The sequence below is a fragment of the Quercus suber genome, unplaced genomic scaffold (assembly GCF_002906115.3).
Source record: "Quercus suber isolate HL8 unplaced genomic scaffold, Cork oak 2.0 scaffold_198, whole genome shotgun sequence".
NCBI classification, from domain to species: Eukaryota; Viridiplantae; Streptophyta; class Magnoliopsida; order Fagales; family Fagaceae; genus Quercus; species Quercus suber.
In genome coordinates, this window is record NW_027069656.1 from 466,852 (window position 1) to 474,581 (window position 7,730).

Consider the following 7,730-nt stretch of genomic DNA (forward strand, 5'->3'; position numbering starts at 1 on the left):
ATAAAAAACATTTCTATTTGTTGGACCCATGTATTTATATATTTCCAAAAAACCCTAGCACTTTGAGAAGGACGAGATCATTTTTTTTTTTTTTCATTATGGGATCTCAGTAAATTTAAACATTGACCTAGATTATGCAGAGTTTGTTCTTCAAACTAATTTTCAAAGGTAGAACACAATTTCACAAGCAATAATGCATTGGGGTCTTATGGTGACTAAAAATTAGGGTAAGAGTTTGGATATTGCTTATCAAAAGTGATATAAATGTTTGCTACAGGACAAACTTCTGGCCTTCGCTATCCTTAGGTGAAATTGATGAATGGCTTATATGGGACAGACTCAATGAGTGATGGATTATAGAGATAAGGCCCTATCCTTACGGCATGGTTTTGTGGTAGCTATAGTGTGGATCTAATTGGATCCAATGGAGGATTCCTCTATGTGTGGACTATGGTATAAAAAAAATTTGCGAATAGACTTTTGTGACAATGAATTTGATTTTATGGGCTTTCCCAAGAAAATTTGCATGATAATTTCAAGTCACAATTGCAGACTTGCAGTTCCCTTATCTACTTTTTAAGTCACTATTTAACAATTTCTTTAATAATTTTTTTTAAGCTATTTCTCAAACCAAACTTTTGTGTTCACAAACAAGCTTGTGGATCAATATATGGGTAGTTTAATCTCATCATATCACATACATTCATAGTCACATCTTCTTGTGGACCACATGCAATTTGTAGAACAAGATATCTATCATTGATGTATCACAACTCAGTAATATTTGCAAAATGAATGGAATTCTGAGAATTACCCGTGTAGCACTTCCAATGAATCCGCTAGTCAGGGGGAATGAATGAGAACCAATTTAATTTGATGTAATCACCCTCCAAGAAAAAAAGAAGAGGCAGAAGAGAGAACTCGAGGGAGAAAAATGAGAAAAGATATGTCGTGTTTTTCAAAGATGAAATGCTATGGATTGCAAATTTTTTTATACAATATACTTATGAGACTTATTCACAGAAATAACTAAGAACTAACTAACAACTTGTAACTAATTTAGTTCCACTTCTCTACCTTTCTTGTAATGTAAACTAATTTGACTCTACTTTTATCAATTTTACTACTGACTAATCTTGTAACCTACTAATGAACTAACTTGACTCCTTTTATTCTTCACAATATATATATATATATATATATATTTGATTACAAGAACTACCCTATATGTGTATTGAATAGATTCAGGTTAGAACTTCTCAAAGATTAAACTAGACAACTAAAGTGCATATATACTAGCATCCCCTCATTTACAACGTGTTTTACAATGTGTGGATATAGATGAAACTAGAACTTATTAACGGGCTAACTCAACTGCAATCAGTTAAAAACGTATCTATAGCCATTCCCTATTTTAGGCTTAGTAGCATATTAAAGGCTGCACAAACTCTATAGTACTACTACAGCTCATTTGCCAATAAACCATTATGCCTCCTTTTAACCCGCCAAGAGCACTGTTTGTTACACACGTGTTTTATAACTAAAAAACATGGATTCAATTAATTTGAAATCGGAGGTTGAACTTATGTTTTTAGTTATAAAATATACATGTGTGATAAGTTTTAGCCCTCAACTTAATATTATAGTGTGGATGGAGGAATATTCTTTCATTCCTTTCTTCTATTTTAGAAGTTTATAGACATTATTTGTAATTAAATCATTTTTCTTAATAAAATTGTCAGTCAATTTATTAAAAAATTAAAAAGAAACTGAAGTACATACTAGGAGTTTGTGCAGTTTTTGCGGCACAAGATTTGTAGAATGTGTATCCTTTTGAGTTTGTGCAGCCTTTAATTAATATGCTACTAATTCTAGTTTCATTTAGATGCACACACTGTAAAATGGAATAAAATATAGATGCATGAGATAATTTTTCATAACTTAAAAGAGCCTATCACAGCTGAGCAAGATTCACAAATTACAACCAACATAATCAAATAAATGAGCACCTGTACGTTGGGTAGGCATGTGCGTCGAGATAGAGAGAGAAGTTGATGCAAACTGGTACAACCTCAAGAAAGGAAGCACTGAAATCGCATAAAACATTTTCCAATGCAAATATGCTTTTTCGTTATCTTTTTCTCGAGAAAAATTTTAGCTTCACGGACTCACAAGAATACCCCAGAGAGGGAGGAAGATGGAGTATTTGACTATTTTTCTTTTTGAAACTTTAAGATTTCTAAGCTTGGCCTAGCAATAATGTCAACATTTTGCAAGAAGAATGTCAACATCCTGTTGTCATTGTATATTTTACCCAACATTTTTGTGCAGTGAAGACCCATGAAGGAGACATTATTGATCATGTAAGAAAAAAACTTGAAGGTTACAGTCACATTTATGTGCTTTAGGATCTAACGTACATACTATTTTTGAAATTTAATCGTTACATTCATGGCCACATTTGTGAGCATTTTATGTTAATTTGATACACTGTATAAATCTATATCTATATATTACTAAAAGCTGAAGCGTAGCGTTTAATATGACTACTCTCACATTGCGCCACATTAGCTACTACATCATTTTACTTAAAAAATATATATAATTTTTCCTTCAATTTTAAAATGGTTTTTACAATTTTCAGCCTTATAAATGTAGCATACTACTTATTTATTTACTTCCACTATCACTCTATAATAAATTTGTATAATTAATCCAGTCTACCTCTTATTTATTTAGTTCCACTATTAAGCCCAACCCAAAGCCATTTCAATTCAGCTTAAAGGAAAAAAAAAAAAAAGGGGTGACCAAATAGAAACGTGTAAGCCTTTTTTGTGCGAGCATTTTCAACTTAAAGGAAGAAAGAAAAAAAAAAGGCGGAAGCCTTCAGGGTTTTGTGTGACCAAATAGAAACATGAGGAGACAGAGAGTTTGAAGATTGTAATGTGGAGGGAAGCTTAAAGGGAGGAAAAAAAAAAAAAAAAACAACAACGTTGAAGCCTTCTTGCGTGAGAAAACAGAGAGTTTGAAAGCTACCCACCTTCCTGCTCTACCCTCCCACCTTTTTGCTTTACCGTTTTGCAATAACGACTGCCTATCTGATTTCCTTCCTTCCTTTATTCCTTTCCACATGGTGTATAAATATTGACAGAAGCTGCCTGCTTTGGTTGAGGTATCTCTACATCTCAAATTTTTTTTTTTGGTGCAAAACTTTTATGCTTTGTTTATATTAATATGAGACCCTTTTTTTTTTTTTTTTTTTTTTTTTTTTTTTTTTTTTTTTTTTTGTGTTTGTGTATATTAGACGAGCATCCTTGGCATGCCATTGATGTGTTTGTGAGATTGCATGAATGTTGTTTCAATAGTGCTATAATTTTACAGCCAAAAAAACTATTTTATTTTACCTTGGTTTATTTGGAAATATCTCAAGTCTCATTTTTTTAATGTGTTGTGGCTTATTGGAAGAATGTAAGACTCTAAAGTGGTGAAGCATAAAATGTTGGTGGCACGTCTCAAATCACCTTCCAATGTATTTCAACATGTAAGACTCCATTTCTTGAATTGATCATATTGTACTTCTCATTAATGCTAGTTTTAGAATCAAAGCAAATTGTTTTTGGTATTTCAATTTTTGCGGTAAGATTTCTGCATAATTCTGCATAATCCTTGGCAGCCAGAAAAACTATTTTATTTTACCATTGTATACTACATCATTTAGATTGATATCCACTTCCCACAATTGATATTAGATCGTACTTCAATTTCATGATTGTATAACATGGATTGGGTTTTAGAATCAAAGCAAATTGTTTTTGGTGTTTCAATTTTTGTGGAAAGTTTTCTACATAATTCCACATAATTTTACTGCATAATCCTGGCATGCCATCAATGTGTTTGTGAGATTGTTTGAGTGTCGTTTCAAAAATAGAAGAAGCTGTTTATGTTGCTTATAATTGCTACCAAAGGCCAATCTTCAAAACATGATTATATACATAATACTTTTTGAAGGTTGATAGGAAATCTTTTTATTATTAGTTTTTTTAAAAGATGATTACAGAGTAATCTAATGTTTAATTTTATTTATTTATTTCCTTATGAATGATAAATAGGAAGTTACTAAGTTGTGTAACATAAAAAATAAACAAATAAATGAATGCAGTTGCATCATGTGTCCGGTTGAGAAGATAGAGCCCGGTCCCAAATCATATGTTTTAATTCCACATCCTCCTTTTATGTATTAAAGTTGAGGTTTTTATATGTTTTTCAGGTTTAATTTTTGTTTCGCTTTTAAATATATTAGTGGACATATTGGAGAGTGGATTATGGTTTGGGGTTGTACACAATGAGGACCAGTTCTACTTGCCAATGAAAGCAAGAAAGAATTAGAGTCATCAACAAAAAATCATAACGTGTTTATTCTAAGCGGGTTTGATGTCCTTAATTTTGTCATCATTGTCAATGTTTTTGGTGACTATTTTGGTGGTTTGTGGTGAAAAAAAAAATGTTTTCATATAATTTGGTTTTTGTTTTATTTTTTGATGTCCTTAATCCAACAGTTTTTATTTTATTTTTTATTATATATTTTTTTATATGGATGACCAAATTTATGATTTTTAGAGACTTTTCTAGGTTTTGCATGTTGGATTATCTTCTCACAATTTTAATTGAGCATCTATTTGGGTGTTGAGGAAAAAAAAAAAGTGAAGCAAAAGTAAATGGAAGCACAATCAATTGTGAAGGTGCTTTTTAGATACCTTTGTGAATTATGAAATTTGCTTTGTTAATTTGCCAACTGTGGATTACTTTGTATGTTTTGGTAGGTATTCTTTTTAGAGAGATTTAACAAAGCAATGAACTATAGCTTTGTTTTGGTTTTTTTTTTTTTTTTTTTTTTTTTTCTCTAATAAACGATATTTTTATGTTATTTCTACTAAGATATTTCTATGGTATTCTATTCTATTTCACTTGTGTTGGTTATTTCAATCTAACATATTTGGGAACTCTCATACCATCATTCATATGGGAAGAAAACCGTAATAACTTCTTTCATTGCAGATGCTTTCATTTTTTTTTTCCATGTTTGTAGTTGTACATCATTAAGCAAGGATTACAAATGATTCTTTATTCATTGTTTTTTTTTTCCCTTATTTTTTTGTTGCTAGTAAGCTTAATTTAATTGCTGCATTTGAAGTTTTTTTTCTCCTTTGTCCTTTCTTATGTTTTTTTTTTTTTTTTTTTTGAATGTACTACTATATATGTAGTATGTTAGTTGGAGAAGTTCAGTATTATGTTATGCTTGGTAAAATGAGATTTTTACTTTTTTTTTTTTGGTTTCAATTTTTATAATTTTTAGCTGTAAGTTCCTCAAGGCTCAAGTTTCTTAGGGATTTGTGCACGATAAATCTCTCTCTTCCCTTAAATTTGCTTATTTTATAGAGTTTACCCAAAAAGTCTTTTTTTTTTTTTTTTAAGTGAAAGAATTTTGATTTTGTTAATTTTTAAATTTTGAGCAAGTTATTGGGGTTTTAGTACATAAATTTTGTAGTTAGAATATTGTTTCAAATTCGGAGAATTTTGGGGAATGTAATAGTGTGAAAATTTTATAAACTTTTATTGTCTAGGAAGCCAATATGAACAAGAAAGCCATGAACAACTTAAGTCCAACATGAAGGCCATGAACATCCAGGTAGTCTGTTGGCATGTTTTAGTTTCAATTCTTTTCCTTCCCTTGATATAGCTTTGTCGTTTGATTTGTTAGTTAAAATTAAAAAAACAAAATTTTCTTATTCTAGATGAAATTGTTTATGGGTTTTTATTCTATGTATAGTTTTCAATGTAACTAACATCAATTCAATACACAAACATGAAGGTGGAAATGAGAGTTCTTGATGCTCTTTTTTAAAGCTCTCTTTGATCTATTAATTTCCATTGCTTACTTTTTCAATGTTAAGGATTCAGTGACAAACTTATTTTGTATTTGTACTATTGTTTTACTTGTGGGGAAATTTTGATGAGTTTCTATGTTTGTGATTTGTAGTTAGTATTGATTTGTTGGATGTGAATGGTGATGTGGGGGGACTTAGACGAAGATGATGAGCTACTTGTCTTCTATCTCAAGGTTTATGTTTTTCCTTTATAATAAGCTGTAAATGCATAGTAGTTTCTTTGAAATCTTATCTAGATTATATTTATAGTCATAGGTTCAACATAATATATTCAAAGAAACTCCTATTAATTATTTTTTTTCCTAAGTTATTGAATCAAACATGCATCCAAAATCTGTTTTAAATGGAAATAATTCAACTGATGATTATTTACCCTTTTTTTTTCTAGACTAGAGACGAATGTTTACATTGAATCGTGTACTTGATGGTGCACTCCCACACATAGATAGCATGGAAGAAAACCATAAATTGGAGTTCTATGGAGTTCTCGAGAACTTGCCTCAAGTTATGATTAGGAATTCTATGATGATTGTATGGAACTTATTATAGAACATGGTGGAAAAATTGAATCTAAAGGAAAGAGGAAACATATTGGTTGAGAGCAAGCGTCACAAATGTCTCAAAGGCTATTAGCGCATGTGGACAAGTTGGGTTTGATGGTGCCATAGAAGTTTCAGTGGAAGTCTTCTCTCAGTTGCTAAGCTGTCATGTATGTAAATTAGGCTACTTATTGAAAAAGAAAATTGTAAAGTAGGCCAGATATTGAAAGTTCTTGCTGAATGCTATAGTTACTAAAAGTTATATTTAGCTACTAAACTATTTGAGATGTTCCTTAAAAATTTGGGATATAAGTTAATAGAAACGTCTTTTATATTATGCTTTCAGATACAATTTTTATTCAACTTTGATGTTGGTTTTATTCCTTTTAGATTTATAGAGAAGTAGAACACATATATTGTATTTTAATTTGGTGTATGCATATCCACACTCCTGCACACAATATATACACTATCAACTTTATAGTTGCATGGCTAGATAGTTTAGCAAATACCTAGTTAGTCTTAAATGGGTTTTGCATTTTATAAAATCTAATGAATTCAAAGTGGAATTTGTTAAATAGCACCGATTGTGTTTTCAACCAATTAAATTTTCAAGAAACATTTGACATTTTTTTAATGAATTAGTTATATAACATGCCTCATTAAATAGATCAATCACCAAATATTTCAAAACAAATTATAAGTAGCATGTAACTTTGCAATAGGAACTAAGGATTAGACTTGCATATCTCTTTTCCAACTACAAAATGTACCAATAATGAGAAACACTATTTGAAAGGAGATTTAATTGGAAAATAATTGTGCTTGCCAAAGGAGGAGTAAAGATTCATAAATTTACTTTTGTAAGTCTGGAATGGAGAGGTTATGATATGGACACCTTTTTATAAAATTTCCTCATCCGATTTATAATACTAATCTCTATCTTTAAACGAATAGATTTCTTTTTTTATTATTAATATTTATTTAAAAAGACTTGCAATAACTTGATTACAATCCTCTAAAGTTTTCACCTAGCATGACGCTAACTTCAAATTTATAAAATCATTTCTATCTAATTTTAAGTTAATTAAATTTTACTAACTTGGGAAGATGGTTGATCAGCTCCGGACTGACTACAAGGCCAAGTATAGTTGTATCCTTTCCACATCTAATTCCAAGACAATACCTTCTATCATCATGAATCCTACAATATATTGTTTATAAAAATATAATGCAGCTTAAGTAA